The sequence below is a fragment of the Sycon ciliatum genome, chromosome 9 (genome assembly GCF_964019385.1).
Source record: "Sycon ciliatum chromosome 9, ocSycCili1.1, whole genome shotgun sequence".
NCBI classification, from domain to species: Eukaryota; Metazoa; Porifera; class Calcarea; order Leucosolenida; family Sycettidae; genus Sycon; species Sycon ciliatum.
In genome coordinates, this window is record NC_088651.1 from 8,211,073 (window position 1) to 8,229,533 (window position 18,461).

The 18,461-nt window shown below is 47.4% G+C and overlaps 1 long non-coding RNA gene across 1 annotated transcript; it reads left to right on the forward strand.

Annotated features, from left to right (window-relative positions):
- The first annotated feature begins 1,562 nt into the window (after positions 1 to 1,562).
- On the forward strand, positions 1,563 to 18,124 carry LOC135824498 (uncharacterized). The gene is made up of 5 exons (XR_010554865.1): positions 1,563 to 1,973; positions 3,213 to 3,375; positions 3,956 to 3,997; positions 12,148 to 12,201; positions 17,217 to 18,124. It is a non-coding gene; the product is annotated as an uncharacterized LOC135824498 (long non-coding RNA).
- The last annotated feature ends 337 nt before the right edge of the window (positions 18,125 to 18,461 follow it).

Below are 18,461 nucleotides of genomic sequence, written 5' to 3' on the forward strand. Positions count from 1 at the left end.
ATGGCTTGCAGGTGAAAACTCACGTGCAGTAGAAGCCCAGTACACAGGAAATGATTCCTGGGCAATCTTATGCTACTGCTGCAGTCCTTCCTGATTTGTTGCAATGGACCAGGACTTCTTTCTCGTCACGTTGTGCTGTTGTTCAGCAAGTGAACACTTTCTGGCGGCTTCATTGGAGTTTTTGCGAAAACAAGAATTATTCTCAATGTGTCTCAGTCCTGGTAACCGAGCGAAAAGGCATATGGTGGCGCTTCGTGTGTGATTTTCTGCCGTGACGTAGGATTCGGCTAATGCATGGCCGTTAGAGAGTTCAAAATTTGACTATTTTCCAAGTGATTTTAAGTGGATAACTTCATTCAAGGCCACCTGTTGGCGCTTGGGGAGATGTAGCAGACTATGCGACGTTATGGCCGCCCTTGGACAGGCTGACTTGATTGATTTGTTCGAGGGACTCAGCAAGTCGCTAGTCTCCAAATGGATGGCTGAACATTACTAGGTAACTTGGATCTGTGCGCGAACATAGTTGGTTTGACTGCGCTGTGTTGTTGTGAGCAGCAGTGACTCCTAGTTCTTGTACCTAACTTGTTTCAAGTTGTTTCAGTGCGTAGTTTTGTAGATTTCTTTGATTTTGCCCAATATCTGAGGACTCTTGGTCTCTGTACCAAACTGTCATATTGGGTGAACGAGGTTCACCCAGAGATAAAAGGAACCAACTTTGAGTGAAATCGTAAATTCGGCCATGTCCGTTGATATTTGGTCGTTACAGACGTTGAATCTTTATCAACTCATTGACAACACATGTAGTAGCATTATCAGGATTCCGTTGCCTAGTAATTTTCACCTGGAATGCATTTTTTTTTGTTGTCAGTGGTTACTCATTGTTCGTGTACCTATTTTCAGTGCATACTTCAGTCGATTTTTTTCATTTTGTCCAATATCCGAAGATATTGGTCCGTGTAGCACAATGTACCGTATTTTCCAGAGTATATGGCGCACTGGAATATAAGCCGCACCCCTACCCCACCCCCACCCCATTCTTTGGCCACGCAATACAGACAACTATCCTATTTACCACCGTTAGTTTGATCACCAGAGTATAAGCTGCACCCTTTTTGGGGGTGAATTTGAGTGTTCATTGTGTGGCTTATACTCCGGAACAATACGGTAATGTACGCTAACTCACTAAGTTATATACACTTGGAGAGTTATATACACGTAATCTCTGTCTCTGACATTGAGCACTCTCTGCGGCTCGGGGATTAACGGATTTACACTCAGCGTGTTGTATACACTTGGAGCTGTACTTGCACTGCACTGTATACTGGGCCTGTGCTCTTGCTCCTGGCTTTTTACATGGAGGTCAGCTAGAAAATGGGACAAGTGTATAGCAACACTTGTTGGTATTGGTTGTTGTGCTGCTGTACTGCTGTACTGGTTGGTATTGGTTGTTGTGCTGCTGTACTGCTGTGCTGGTTGATATTGGTTGTTGTGCTGCTGTACTGCTGTAATGGTTGGTATTGGTTGTTGTGCTGCTGTACTGCTGTAATGGTTGGTATTGGTTGTTGTGCTGCTGTACTGCTGTAATGGTTGGTATTGGTTGTTGTACTGCTGTACTGCTGTAATGGTTGGTATTGGTTGTTGTGCTGCTGTACTGCTGTAATGGTTGGTATTGGTTGTTGTGCTGTTGTGCTGCTCCGCTGAGGTGGTCTGGCTGCTTTGATCCGTCTTGTGAATCGTCATGGCAAGAAGAACGTTTCTCATCACAATGTTGTCGGTAGAGATGACTTGCAGCAGGGCAATACTGCCAGCGTTGGTGATAGTCTAAATCAGCGCAGCCACAGGAAATCAAGTAAAAAATCACAGCGAACAACAGTTATGTCAGCCGCTGCCTTCTCACCGTTGCGTATGCAATTGACTAGCAGATCTAACAACTTCATCAGCCGATCATTACCTATGCGATTGCGATCACTCAGGTAGCCATGGAGTATAGCGTGTACTGTAGCGTATGTGTGTGTGTGTGGGTGTGTGTGTGTGTGTGTGTGTGTGTGTGTCCCATATGGTGCAGTGGTATGTGCAGCGATTTCCAATCGATAGGTTGCGGGTTCGATTCCCGACGATTATGGTCACACACGTCTTTCTTCTCTTTCTAAGACTCTTCCTGACTTTTCTTTCATTCTCCTGGGTGGTTACCAACAGCCAGTGCATGCCGGAGTATGTGGTGTGATGTGTGTGCGGGAAAAAAAAATGAAAAGACCAAAAATAGGAATTCACTGGCCAGAAAAAGTCACTTCAAATAGCTGTATGGTGTAGACCAGGCTGAATAGTGACGGTCAATTCTTCAGCCTTGCAAGCTGTTGAATGGTGCAATCCCAGCACAAGTTGCTATGGCATCTGCCGTAGCATTGCTATCATCGCCTCCGGCGATGGGCGTCAAAGGTCAAGGTCAAAGGTGTGTGTGTGTGTGCTCGTGTTATGGGGGGGGGGGGGGGGGAGTGTGCTTGTAAAATATGCAGTTCCTTTGCGTGAATTTCCCCGACTTCCTCTGTGGCGGTATGCAGTCTGTTGAGATGACAAGCATGGACACAGACAGACACAAGAATGGACGCAGACAGACACAAGCATGGACGCAGACAGACACAGGCATGGACGCAGACAGACACAAGCATGGACACAGGCAAACACAAGCATGGACACACAAGCATTACACACACACACATGTATTTGTACTTCATGTTTCTTGTATTTATACAATGATTTTCACACCCCCCCCCCCCCCCCCCCGAAAATGTACAAACATCTTGTTTTGACCAAAAATCTTTGGATCCAGTCAACCCTGTTCCCGGGGGCAGGCAGCTCAGATCCAAACCCAATGGATCTGGATCCAGATCCGACCAATTGGTTCATCACAGGTTGGGTGGACCCTTCGGATCTGGGTCTGGATTCTAATGCTCTTTTATGGTGTATGGTTTATGGTTTATGTCTCCTGTAATAGGATTTCTGTCATTGTTATTTGCCTCAATATGATTTCTGTCATTGTTGTGTGCCTCAATATGATTGCTGTCATTGTTGTGTGCCTCAATATGATTTCTGTCACTGTTGTGTGCCTCAATATGATTGCTGTCATTGTTGTGTGCCTCAATATGATTGCTGTCATTGTTGTGTGCCTCAATATTATTGCTGTCATTGTTGTTGGTACTAATTTGTATCTACAGAGTCAAACTATGATGAGGCAGTGTTGTGGACCTCGCCTTGGGCATGCTGACTTGGTACAAGAAAGACAAGTGTCGGATATGGAGACACGCTGGATGACATCACAGAAGAAAATACTTTGCCGCTCCATCTACGGGGACGAGAACCTCTTCAATCCTTTCCCAAGTAAGAACCTCGAATAGTGCATGTGCTATTTGAGTCAGTTTTCTTACAATAATCTTCCTACTTTAAAGCAGAACATTTCGGTGGTGTTTTATTTCCGGTAACTTCGCTGCCGACAATTTTACCTAAAATACAACGCAACCAAAAATGTCGATTCTAGTACTAGTACACTTACCTGAAAACCGGTTTACCAAAAATTTCCTCCCACCGAACCGCCGATTTTGGAGATTACCGAAAAAATCACACCACCAAAAAATTCTGCTTTGACAGTATTTGTGTGTGTGTGTGTGCTTGTGGTTGCTATTCTGTGAGATGTTGAAGGTCTTCAATCCTGCTCTTTTCTGAGTGTGATCCTATTGTGTGCGGTGTTCCTATGCTGAGTGTGATCCTATTGTGTGCGGTGTTCCTATGCTGAGTGTGATCCTATTGTGTGCGGTGTTTCTATGCTGTGTGTGATCCTATTGTGTGTGGTGTTCCTATGCTGTGTGTGATCCTATTGTGTGTGGTGTTCCTGTGCTGAGTGTGATCCTATCATGTGCGGTGTTCCTGTGCTGTGTGTGGCTTTTCTTGCCCATTTGTCAAGCAAAACCGGACTGCAAACAACACTGTGCAACCCAGTGCTCAGGTAAGCAACACTGCTCTTGACAGAGAAACACTACCCCCCCCCCCCCCACACACACACACTCATACACACACGCGCGCATGCAATCATTTTTGGACCTTTGGATGCCCATTGCTCCATTGAATGATAGCATCAGGAGTTGCAGTATTTCCTGTGGCAAGTTAGATCGTTGGGCCGACGGAAGTCCCTGCCACAGCCGCAAATGAACACTCTAGGCTTTGGCACAGCCGGCCGGGGACGATTGCACATGAGGCGCCAGTCTCGTCTGTCCTGCGCCAAGTCGCACCAGTCACCTGTCACGCACTGAGCACTCAGATCAGCAGCGGCGATGTCCCTCCATACACACACACACACACACACACACGTATACATACACATATACATACATACACACACACGTACACACACACACGTACACATATACGTATACGTATACGCAAACACACACATATACCCACACACAGCACTGCACTGCACGGTGGAAGGGCAGCACTGTGCCCACTAAAGCAAAAGACTCCGCACACATGAGTGACACTGCACACACCAAAGCAACACTCCGCACGTCGAAGCAACATTGCATGTAGTAGAGCACACTAGGACAACACCATACACAGCAAAGCAACACCACACACAACAAAGCAACACCACACACAACAAAGCAACACCACACACAACAAAGCAACACCACACACAGCAAAGCAACACCACACACAGCAAAGCAACACCACACACAGCAAAGCAACACCACACACAACAAAGCAACACCACACACAACAAAGCAACACCACACACAGCAAAGCAACACCACACACAGCAAAGCAACACCACACACAACAAAGCAACACCACACACAACAAAGCAACACCACACACAACAAAGCAACACCACACACAGCAAAGCAACACCACACACAGCAAAGCAACACCACACACAACAAAGCAACACCACACACAACAAAGCAACACCACACACAACAAAGCAACACCACACACAACAAAGCAACACCACACACAGCAAAGCAACACCACACACAGCAAAGCAACACCACACACAACAAAGCAACACCACACACAACAAAGCAACACCACACACAACAAAGCAACACCACACACAGCAAAGCAACACCACACACAACAAAGCAACACCACACACAACAAAGCAACACAGCATAGTAGCATTGGACTGAGCAGAGCAACGCTAGACATGGCAAGAAACTCTAGCACAGCACGCGGCAACACTAGACACAGCAAAGCAACACCGCACACAGCACACTAGGGCAACACTACACCCAGCAAAGCAACACCACACACAGCAAAGCAACACCGCACACAGCAAAGCAACACCGCACACAGCAAAGCAACACCACACACAACAAAGCAACACCGCACACAGCAAAGCAACACCGCACACAGCACACTAGGGCAACACTACACCCAGCAAAGCAACACCACACACAGCAAAGCAACACCGCACACAGCACACTAGGGCAACACCACACACAGCAAAGCAACACCACACACAGCAAAGCAACACCGCACACAGCACACTAGGGCAACACTACACCCAGCAAAGCAACACCACACACGTGTACAGTATTACTCTGCTGTGTCCAGTGTCACCCTGCTGTGTCTAGTGTTGCCGCGTGCTGTGCTAGAGTTTCTTGCCATGTCTAGCGTTGCTCTGCTCAGTCCAATGCTACTATGTTGTGTCCAATGCTGCTCTGCTCTGTCCAATCCACGCAATCTCAACAAATGGCCGTACTATTGCTCTTCAGTTTGATGCAAATGTGTGTGCAGTGTAGAGTTCTATGGCTATGCTGTGTACAGTGTTGCTATGCTGTGAACAGTGTTGCTATGCTGTGAACAGTGTTGCTATGCTGTGTACAGTGTTGCTATGCTGTGTACAGTGTTGCTATGCTGTGTACAGTGTTGCTATGCTGTGTACAGTGTTGCTATGCTGTGAACAGTGTTGCTATGCTGTGTACAGTGTTGCTATGCTGTGTACAGTGTTGCTATGCTGTGTACAGTGTTGCTATGCTGTGTACAGTGTTGCTATGCTGTGTACAGTGTTGCTATGCAGTGTACAGTGTTGCTACATGTATGCTGTGTACAGTGTTGCTATGCTGTGTACAGTGTTGCTATGCTGTGTACAGTGTTGCTATGCTGTGTACAGTGTTGCTATGCTGTATACAGTGTTGCTATGCTGTGTACAGTGTTGCTATGCAGTGTACAGTGTTGCTATGCTGTATACAGTGTTGCTATGCTGTGAACAGTGTTGCTATGTTGTGTACAGTGTTGCTATGCTGTGTACAGTGTTGCTATGCTGTGTACAGTGTTGCTATGCTGTGTACAGTGTTCCTATGCTGTGTACAGTGTTGCTATGCTGTGTACAGTGTTGCTATGCTGTGAACAGTGTTGCTATGCTGTGTACAGTGTTGCTATGCTGTGTACAGTGTTGCTATGCTGTGTACAGTGTTGCTATGCTGTGTACAGTGTTGCTATGCTGTGTACAGTGTTGCTATGCTGTGTGCAGTGTTGCTATGCTGTGTACAGTGTTGCTATGCTGTGTACAGTGTTGCTATGCTGTGTACAGTGTTGCTATGCTGTGTACAGTGTTGCTATGCTGTATACAGTGTTGCTATGCTGTGTACAGTGTTGCTATGCAGTGTACAGTGTTGCTATGCTGTATACAGTGTTGCTATGCTGTGAACAGTGTTGATATGTTGTGTACAGTGTTGCTATGCTGTGTACAGTGTTGCTATGCTGTGTGCAGTGTTGCTATGCAGTGAACAGTGTTGCTATGCTGTATACAGTGTTGCTATGCTGTGTACAGTGTTGCTATGCTGTGTACAGTGTTGCTATGCTGTGTACAGTGTTGCTATGCTGTGTACAGCGTTGCTAAGCTGTGTACAGTGTTGCTATGCTGTGTACAGTGTTGCTATGCTTTGTGCAGTGTTGCTATGCAGTGTACGGTGTTGCTATGCTGTGTACGGTGTTGCTATGCTGTGTACAATGTAGCTATGCTGTGTACAGTGTTGCTATGCTGTGTGCAGTGTTGCTATGCAGTGTACAGTGTTGCTATGCTGTGTACAGTGTTGCTATGCTGTGTACAGTGTTGCTATGCAGTGTACGGTGTTGCTATGCTGTATACAGTGTTGCTATGCAGTGTACAGTGTTGCTATGCTGTGTGCAGTGTTGCTATGCTGTGTACAATGTTGCTATGCTGTGTGCAGTGTTGTGTTAACATCAACAGAACACTGTTAACAGGCCAGAGCAACACTTTACCCAGCAAAGCAGCACTGTACATGGCAGGTCAACACCCCAAACATCAGAGCAAAAAGAACATACAGTCAACTTCGCTTATAAGGACACTCGGCGGGGCATCAAAAAAGTGTCCTTATTCGCGAAGTGTTGTTATACAGTAAAACCTGTAACTAAAGACCACCGTGACTAACGACCAGCCTGCTACTACAGACCACCGTGACTAACGACCAGCCTGCTACTACAGACCACCGTGACTACAGACCACCGTGACTAACGACCAGCCTGCTACTACAGACCACCGTGACTAACGACCAGCCTGCTACTACAGACCACCGTGACTAACGACCAGCCTGGTACTACCGACCACTTCGCCAGGCACGGACGGTCTCATATTCAAAATGCACTGTGACTAGCGACTACCTGCTGAACGCGACCAGTGACCGCCTTTTCTTGCCCCAAAGACGATTATTCCCGTAGCTATGCAGAAGACGTTACTTCAGTAACGTCTGGCGCTAGCCAGGGTCCACACAGCTTTAATTTGGTGTTTGTTTGTTTGTTTGTTTGTTTGTGTCACGGCTGGAGCTATCCCGTATCTGTCCCGTATCTGTGACTACAAAGGCTCTACAGGATTGTACATAACAGCTGTCCACAATATTTGCGGGCTCCTGTATCTGTCCCGTACCGTACCAATATTTGTCGTATTATGTATACGACTCCCTGATGTAGAGGGAGATTTGGAAAGAAATAGGGAGACGAGGAGGAAATTAAATTAGAATAGACGCCGAATAGGTGATAGGATGCGTCAGCATAAACATACTTTGGAAGAGAGATCCCGTCGTCTCCAAAATAAGCGTGAACGAGCGATTCAGCGCCGGTCACAGGAAACGTCGGAAGAGAGATCCCGTCGACTCCAGAACGCCCGTGATCGGCAGAGTCCGCCGGTCCCAGGCAACGTCAGGACAGAAATCCCGTTCAGTCCAGAACGCCCGTGATCGGCACAGTCTAAGCCGGTCCCAGGAAACGTCAGGACAGACATCCCGTCGAGTCCAGAACGCCCGTGATCGGCAGAGTCAGCGCCGGTCCCAGTAAACGTCAGGACAGACATCCCGTCGACGCGCAGAAAAACTAAATCTGCAGCCTCTTTTGCCGTCGGACAGGATACGTATTTTAGGAGACTGTAAAGTTGTGTAATGTCCAATTTTCGATTTTCGACGTGAGCAGCAGGTCACTCGCGTTGATTTTTCGACGTGCGAGCCAAATAACGCGAGCTGAACTTTCGCATCGCAGACCACGCGCAGAAAAACTAAATCTGCAGCCTCTTTTGCCGTCGGACAGGATACGTATTTTAAGAGACTGTAAAGTTATGTAATGTGCTCCACAGGCAACCATGCATTCGGCGGCGTCATTGGCTCAACAGGTCAATGTACATGTATTACAGTAAGTATCGTTTATAAAGTGACCGGATATAATGATATACCGGTTATAGTGATAGAACACGTCAAAATCAAAATCAAATCTGAAAAAATACAGCTAAAATATCACTATATACACTATTATCGGCTATACCGATATATCGCTTATTGTGATGGCCTTCAGGAAGCAAACCATATCAAATGTACAGGAAAATATCGCATATAATGATCAAGAGTGATCTTTCTGCATGCTCTTGTCCGTTTCTGGCTGTGTTGCCTCTCACGATGATGTTGCCAACTCACGTACACAGCCACTCATGTCTATTTCTGGCTCTACGCAACTCGTTGGACACCGAGTAGATCTACGATCTACGTGAGCACGGATCCAGCTCAGGCTTTTTTTGGAGAACACGCTGAAGAAGCAGCCATGCCACATGATGTATCGAAGTTCTAGTACATGTACAGTCTGTACTCGTACTGCACTGCCATGCACTGCTCTGTGTCATGCACCGGTACGCGGTACACAGTCCGCGGAGCATGCATGCACTTTCAGCATGCTTTTTCCAGCGTGTACGCATCATTTCATGTGCAGTCATGTGCCATGTGTCGGTCAAACATGCAAATCGGCTATAGTGATGCACCGGATATAGTGATACATTTTCGAAAATCAAAGGGGCACGTTATATCCGATATTTACTGTACTACAAAAAGGCCAGAAAATCCGATTACTGTAATAAAATCAACTAATTTTCGCTGGCGATTTAATTTCGCTGATTTCGCCGCTTGGTACCAACCGGCCAAAGTAAATCGTAGGCCAAAGTTTGTCATATAGGCAAATGATGCATGATTGAGCAATGGATGCATGTGAGAGCAAAAATACCTATCGATACCATCAAGAGAATGAGTATATATGCGAAGTGTATCGGGGAATGCATTCAGTGCAGTAACATGTTGTGTGGATTTGTGTGCGAGGCCGAAATCCCACTAGCAGGCTGGCTGGGACGCCTGTCGAACAGCCCGGGAATCGCATGTAGGCCGATAGCATAATAATTATAACGTATATACAGTCATGTAGATGTATAGCAGGGAGTCATATTATGTAAACGACTCCCTGCTGTATGGGGAGATTTTCTGGAAAGAAATACGAAGTAGGGAGACGAGTAAATGCAATCAGAATGGATGTTAGTTGCCGTCAGTATAATAATAAGAAGAAGAAGAACGCCCGTGATCGGCAGAGTCAGCGCCGGTCCCAGGAAACGTCAGGACAGACATCCCGTCGACTCCAGAACGCCCGTGATCGGCAGAGTCAGCGCCGGTCCCATAGCTATGCAGAAGACGTTACTTCAGTATCTCATTTAAACGTTTTTGCAATACAATCAAAATCCACGTCCACTGATGTCGACCGAGGTAGCTCTCTTGCTACTGTGAAATAGTGACATGTACCCAGCTAACGTCTCTGCTTCGTTCAGGGAATTCAGAATAGGAAGTCTGCTGTACCACCCGCTCTTTTCTTTTTACTTTTAAAAGCGATTATTAGCGATAACATGGAAATTTGTTCCTTGGCTCACCATCTGAGTTCTTAAAGCTATTTTTCATTTTCTGCTGCCCCCGGTTATTTCTTTTATTAGTATTATTTTCTTTGCCTTCGCTTTCTTGTTAGTGGGCAACTTGCCCGTTAGAATCTGCGAAGTAAAATAAACAACAACAACAACAACAACAACAACAACAACAACAACAACAACAATGATGTAGCTAATCAAAGGAAAAAGCATTTCCATCTGTTCTAACAACATGCACGATGAGCTAGGCAACAAAGCATAGCGAAGGGCCCTGAGCTTCCAAGCTCTCTCGTTGACCCGTAACTAGCGACCGCGATGTACGAAATCAAATGTTGCTCGAAGCTCCTTCTTGAAAATTTGCTGATTTTCCATGGTCCCGAAAGGACTCACTTCTACCGGGAACGTTTGACTCCTGGTTTCAGAAGTAGCAGCTGAATTTGATGTCTCCAAAAAGTAATCTTCTCCCTCTGTCTCTCTCCGTCTCTCTCTCTCTCTCCCTCCAAGTGTTGTTTGACCTGAAATAAGAATGGCATTGCGCAAGTCCTGGGGAATCGTATTAGCTGCATTTTGACATACATATCATATGCGGGATCCATATATGGTCGCGCAGTGCAAACCTCTAACTAAAGACCACCTGCCACTAAAGACCGCTTTTGCTGGCACCAAGGGCAAGGGGTGGTCGTTAGTCACAGATTTTACTGTATGTATTAATGGGATGGGACTTTGCTCTGGGTATGGAAATGCTGTCGTTATCCGCGAATTGCGTTATATCCGCAGTCGTTATTAGCGAAGTTGACTGTAGTTGAATAACCATACTGCACACACCCAGGGGCGTCGGAAGGTATTTTATTGTGGTACGGTGAGCCATCTGAAGTACAATTTACTCGTGGGGGAGGGATGGCTGAGCCGAAAATTTTGGAATTTTAGATCCTAGATCAGTGTATTTTGTTGATTCACGGGGTATCTGGGTCAAAATGTGGTACAGTCAATACCGTAGTGACCGTACCGTGTGCGACGCCCCTGACACACCAGAGCAAAAACGCTGAACACACCATTGCGACACGGAACACAGCGCAAGGTGGCGGAATTATACACATGTCCAATGTTGCTCTGGATTGATTGAGCAGCTCTGCTTCTTACAATTAGGGGTGAAACGGTTAGAGATAGGTTAACCGGTTATGTAACCGTTAAGAATACAGGAGCAGTTAACCGTTTGCCTAAGGGTTAACCGTTTATTTTTTCACTGTACACTGTACATAATATTTGTAAATTTCTGAGCTATATTCCCGAGAGAATAGGTGCATACACTATGAGTGCTGTGCACAATGGATGCATGACGGGTATCTCCCTCATATCCAGGGTTGCTCCCCATATTAGCGATGCTTGCGTATGCTCATGATGAGTTTAAGTTGAATAAATGACAAGGCGACGGTGAAGTCTGAAGCCCAATGGATCATACAGAATATTAAAATATTTTGAACCAGCTCTGGAACACTGACCAAGTGATGATATGCATTCACTACGTCATATTGTTATGATTGTTTTGGCAGTGCGTTGGCTCATGGTCCCATGTACAATACTGGTTCATGTAAAGTTGGGTCATGGTCCCATGTACAATAATGGTTCATGTAAAAAGGTTACTTCATGTACCATGATGTACAGTAGGTCTCTTATAGGTTATAGCCGTTTGGTTAACCATTGAGATTCCGCTTAACCGCTAACCTGAAAACTGTAAACGCTTCAGCCCTACTTAAAATATCGATTTCCTTGTGAGTGTTGCTCTCCTGTGAGAGTTTCTGGATTTCATTTCTATGCTTTCTGAAGTGTGGTGCTATTGTGTGTGGCGTTGCTATTGTGTGTGGTGCTGCTATGCTGTGTGTGGTGTTGCTATGCTGTGTGCTGTTGTTCTTCACTCGCAGCATGTTTTCAAGCAACATTCAACTGATAACTCTGAGCAGCAACGCAGAACTCAGGTGAGCAATGCTGATTAAGACAGAGAAAGCAATACAACCCCCCCCCCCCCACACACACACACACGCACACACACACACACACGCTGGACCTCAGTTCCGGCATCGATCCGTCTTGCTGCTTCACCCAAGTTAATTTTGTATCGCAATCCTAGATTGTGTAGGGTACCCCGTAAGGAGACCATAGGTCTGTGGGGACTGCCCTAGAGAAATATGAATAAAATACTACACACACACACACACACACACACACACATCAACACACACACACACACACACACACACACACATCAACGCTGGACAGGAGCTGGGCAACATTGCACACACTAGATTCTCACTCCGTACACTAGAGCAACGCTGTTCACACCAAAGCAACACTCCGCACGTCGGAGCAACACCTGACACGTCAGCGCAACACTGCAGCAACTAGCAAAGCCACACTACTCGCATGTACAGTAATGCTCTGCTATCTCCAGGGTTGCCGTGCCGTTCCCAGGGTTGCTCTGCTGTTCCCAGGGTTGCTCTGCTGTTCCCAGGGTTGCTCTGCTGTTCCCAGGGTTGCTCTGCTGTTCCCAGGGTTGCTCTGCTGTTCCCAGGGTTGCTGTGCCGTTCCCAGGGTTGCTCTGCTGTTCCCAGGGTTGCTGTGCCGTTCCCAGGGTTGCTCTGCTGTTCCCAGGGTTGCTCTGCTGTTCCCAGGGTTGCTCTGCTGTTCTCAGGGTTGCTGTGCCGTTCCCAGGGTTGCTGTGCTGTTCCCAGGGTTGCTGTGCTGTTCCCAGGGTTGCTCTGCCGTTCCCAGGGTTGCTCTGCCGTTCCCAGGGTTGCTCTGCCGTTCCCAGGGTTGCTCTGCCGTTCCCAGGGTTGCTCTGCCGTTCCCAGGGTTGCTCTGCCGATCCCAGGGTTGCTCTGCCGTTCCCAGGGTTGCTCTGCCGTTCCCAGGGTTGCTCTGCCGTTCCCAGGGTTGCTCTGCTGTTCCCAGGGCTGGTCTGCTGTTCCCAGGGTTGCTCTGCTGTTCCCAGGGTTGCTGTTCCCAGGGTTGCTCTGCCTTTCCCAGGGTTACACTGCCGTTCCCAGGGCTGCTCTGCTGTTCCCAGGGTTGCTCTGCCGTTCCCAGGGTTGCTCTGCCGTTCCCAGGGTTGCTCTGCCGTTCCCAGGGTTGCTCTGCCGTTACCAGGGTTGCTCTGCCGTTCCCAGGGTTGTTCTGCCGTTCCCAGGGTTGCTCTGCCGTTCCCAGGGTTGCTCTGCCGTTCCCAGGGTTGTTCTGCTGTTCCCAGGGTTGCTCTGCCGTTCCCAGGGTTGCTCTGCCGTTCCCAGGGTTGCTCTGCCGTTCCCAGGGCTGCTCTGCTGTTCCCAGGGTTGCTCTGCTGTTCCCAGGGTTGCTGTTCCCAGGGTTGCTCTGCCGTTCCCAGGGTTACACTGCCGTTCCCAGGGCTGCTCTGCTGTTCCCAGGGTTGCTCTGCCGTTCCCAGAGTTGCTCTGCCGTTCCCAGGGTTGCTCTGCCGTTCCCAGGGTTGCTCTGCCGTTCCCAGGGTTGCTCTGCTGTTTCAAGGGTTGCTCTGCTGTTCCCAGGGTTGCTCTGCCGTTCCCAGGGTTGCTCTGCTGTTCCCAGGGTTGCTCTGCCGTTCCCAGGGTTGCTCTGCTGTTCCCAGGGTTGCTCTGCCGTTCCCAGGGTTGCTCTGCTGTTCCCAGGGTTACTCTGCCGTTCCCAGGACTGCTCTGCTGTTCCCAGGGTTGCTCTGCCGTTCCCAGGGTTGCTCTGCTGTTCCCAGGGTTGCTCTGCCGTTCCCAGGGTTGCTCTGCCGTTCCCAGGGTTGCTCTGCTGTTCTCAGGGTTGCTCTGCCGTTCCCAGGACTGCTCTGCCGTTCCCAGGGCTGCTCTGCCGTTCCCAGGGTTGCTCTGCCGTTCCCAGGGTTGCTCTGCCGTTCCCAGGATTGCTCTGCCGTTCCCAGGGTTGCTCTGCCGTTCCCAGGACTGCTCTGCTGTTCCCAGGGCTGCTCTGCCGTTCCCAGGGTTGCTCTGCTGTTCCCAGGGTTGCTCTGCCGTTCCCAGGGTTGCTCTGCCGTTCCCAGGGTTGCTCTGCTGTTCCCAGGGTTGCTCTGCCGTTCCCAGGACTGCTCTGCTGTTCCCAGGGTTGCTCTGCCGTTCCCAGGGTTGCTCTGGCGTTCCCAGGGTTGCTCTGCTGTTCCCAGGGTTGCTCAGCCGTTCCCAGGACTGCTCTGCTGTTCCCAGGGCTGCTCTGCCGTTCCCAGGGTTGCTCTGCCGTTCCCAGGGTTGCTCTGCCGTTCCCAGGGTTGCTCTGCCGTTCCCAGGGTTCCTCTGCTGTTCCCAGGGTTGCTCTGCCGTTCCCAGGACTGCTCTGCTGTTCCCAGGGTTGCTCTGCCGTTCCCAGGACTGCTCTGCTGTTCCCAGGGTTGCTCTGCTATTTCCAGGGTTGCTTTGCTGTTCCCAGGGTTGCTCTGGTGCTTGAACTGTGTGTGTGTGTGTGTGTGTGTGTCTACAAGCACAGTTATGTACAAGTTGCTGAGCAATATTGTAGAAACCAGAGCAACCCTGTAGACAAGTGAGCAATCCTTTGTGCAGCTGAGCAATACTGCATACAGCAGACAAACCCTGCGCACACCACATTAACGCATCACATGGGATACCAACACTGCACACAGCATAGCAATACTGCACTGAACCAGTGGCTTACAAATGTGTTGCATGTCCTATTATTGAAACAAGTTTTATCTTTAGTTTCAGTGCTTTGTGCTTGTCAACTTAATGACTATCATCAGTGGGCGAAGTAGGACATGTAGCGCAGGTCCTCCCTCGTTCGTAGATAATCTTTCGGCCATCAAAACAATTTTCTTACATGTAAGGTTAATCTTGTAACAGGACTTGCAACTAAAGATTAAAGAAGCAGGATTTGGGGTAGAGGGGACGGCTCGATACCGGGACGCTTTGACAGCCAAATTTGTATAGACCCAAACCGATCATCAGCGTTCATTTTTCACTCAAAATATGTTTGTGGAAGGAAACTGGCATGTTGAAGTTTGCTCTGGGGCCAGAGTCAATCGAACTGAGCCACTCCTTTGTGTTGACCCATTGCCTCCAAGTTGCCCAATTTTTCGCTTCAAGAAAGTTCAAATCAGAGGTGGCTCCAAACCGGACACGTTTTAGAGTGCACGTCAAATTCACTCTGGGTCTGAAATTAGGTAATTGCTATCGCTCCACGACGGCCAGTACAGAGTAACAACAAGCCTTGTGTGTGCTTCCATTAGTTTTGATTTGTATGCGGTGCTTTATTGGCGAGAGGCGAGCCACTGCTTACCTGCGACGAGAAGTTGATTTTCGAAAGTCGTAAGACTCAAGTCGCAGTGCGAAGCAACACGTCAAAAACTCACCTGCTTGATATGGTGCTTCTGGTCATCGCAGAGCCATGAAATTTTGGCTCGGAGTATAACACATCGTAGTCTCACTGTGACATATGTTTTCTAATCAAAATACCAAGAGCGAAAGTGAATATTGAGTCCGTTCCGGTTTGCAACCTGTGTCCTATTTGAAACCGTCCCCTCTACCCTCAATACAACATAAATCATCGGCACTTCAACTCGTTATAAGAAAATCTCCAACACTGCTGTTCCTTAGATGCAAAAATTCGTCCATATCTATGAATACATACTGTAGATAGAATACTTTGTGCCTTTCTGCTCTATCCTATGTGTATTGGGACCTTGGTCATGCATGATGGCCAATATTATCAATGAGGGTTTGGCACTCCGGGGGCATGGGCCAATTGTCGTGGTAACGAATTTTATGTCCTAAAAAACTATGTTGTAGCCGGGACCTGTAAACAGTTGTACAGACCAGTTTTGCCAGGGGATTTCAGGGGATTTCAGATTTCTATTTACTAACGGTGCTTATGTTCTAACCATACTCGTTATAACGAGGGAGTACTGCATGTTAAATGTGTGTGTAGATGTGTAGGTGTGTAGGTGTGTAGGTGAACTAAAACTATTATTCCCGTAGCTATGCAGAAGACATTACTTCAGTAACGTCTGGCGCTAGCCAGGGTCCACACAGCTTTAATTTGGTATTTGTGTGTGTGTTTGTTTGTTTGTTTGTTTGTGTCACGCCTGGCGCTATCCGTATCTGACGGCAAAAAAGCATAGGATGTTATAAAATTTTCAATTCTCCTATTTTTTTTTCAGGCATATGCTGGGATTCGAACCCGCACTATCGCCCTATATGCATTCCCCCATACACTTTGCATTCATACCCATTCTTCCAAGTTGCTTCACGCTATTATCTTGCGTTTGAAAGCCCTATTTCAATATTGCGGGCAGCTGTATGTGGCCAGCTGTGTTTGATGGTACGGTACGGTACGGGAGACGGTGTCGTATTACCCTCGATCGTACCTGTCCCGTACCTATCCCCTACCGTACCGTGCCATCAAAGACGGCTGGCCACAACGCATATTCAAATAGGGCTTTCAAATGCAAGATCACAATGTGAAACAACTTGGAAGAATGGGTATGAATGCGAAGTGTATGGGGGAATGCATGTAGGGCGATAGTGCGGGTTCGAATCCCAGGATATGCCTTAAAAAAAATAGGAGATTTGAAAAATTTATAACATCCTATGCTTTTTTCCCGTCAGATCACAATGTGAAACAACTTGGAAGGATTAGTATGTATGCGAAGTGTATCGGGGGATGCATGCAGGGCGCGTGATAGTGCGGGTTCGAATCCCAGGTTATGTCTTAAAAAAAGAGGATTTTTTTTAAAGAATTTATAACATCCCTATGCAAATTTTTTTGTCTAGGTCATCAAGGCAAAAAACCATAGCGTAGGGCCCCGAGCTTCCAAGCTCTCTCGTTACATGACTGTACTTTCAATGTGCTCGGTGTGTGTACATGTGTGCGTGCATGTGTGTGTGCGTGCATGTGTGCATGTGTGTGTGCGTGCATGTGTGCGTGCGTGCATGTGTGTGTGTGTGTGAGTGCGTGTGTGTGTGTGTGCATATGTTTGTACATCTAGTCACTGGCACATGCGCAGTGAAAGCAGCTGATAGTTTCTATACTCAGTCTCATTAGGAGATGTATGCTGGGTTACCCTCCAAGTGACGTCCACATGAGCACACCGAAAACACAGCAAGGATCAACTTGTGCCTGTTGTTATTCGGCATGAGCAGCTAAGCGCTAGCGTTGATAATTCATAGGAATGGCTGAACAAGTCCCATGATTATCCATTCCTGGCTACGACCAGTAGTGAGGCGCCTTGAACAGATGAAGTGCGTCAGTGCAGCTATCGATGGCCACAAATCATTGCTTACAACAAGCGTTCACAGCAGCAATGGTGTAATTATGGCTTCAATTACCTTCAATCTCTATGCTGACAAATCATGTATTATAAAATTCGGGACATGGTAGATGGCGTATGCATGACTGCATCTGGTATTCTGGAACAATGTATTACCCTCGTAATATGGAACACTGTATTACCCTGGTCCACTTCACTCTTCTTCTCCTAAGTTTAGTACTACCCGTCTTGAATTTTCCAAGGACCATGTTGAATGAGGTTGTCTGATTTTATGTTCCTGTTCAATTCTACACTCTAAGTGGTGTTGTTTCCGGTATCTATGGGTTTACCTCACCTACCCATCCACTTTGTTAACTTACCTCTTTCCTGCATGTCTTCTTCTATGATTAAGTCGATGATCATGTTGCTTCCTTTTCCATTTTACATTCTATTATCCTATTGCTGGAATATTCTTTAAGGTTTCTCACTTCACTTAATTTAATATTTCCTTTGCTCTGCGGTAGTTCACAAAAGCTTTATGAATTTCCCTTTCTTCTAATGCATACATGCATACATGTATTTCCTTTATTCTACCCTGTCAATTTTCTTGTTATCAGTCGCAACTTTTACCCTTTTTCATCATAATCAACAACTTAAAAATTATTATTCAGTGCAAGTTTCTATGGGAACCTGCCATGTGTAGCAGTAGCCTAGCTGGTACCTGTAGGGGAGCTGGCAGCTGCTGTAGCCGGGGGGGGTAGCAAGCTATATATGGCAGCAAGCAAACGTTGCTGCTTAAAAATATGCATGGTTGCCATGGCAATGTGTATGGTCGTCATGGCAACGGCCAGATAAGTGTATGGTTGCCATGGCAACGGCCAAATGAGTATGGTTGCCATGGCAACGGCAAATTTTAGCCGAAAAATGGGCTGGTTGCCATGGCAACCGGCAAATGAATGGAAAAAATGGGCTTGTTACCATGGA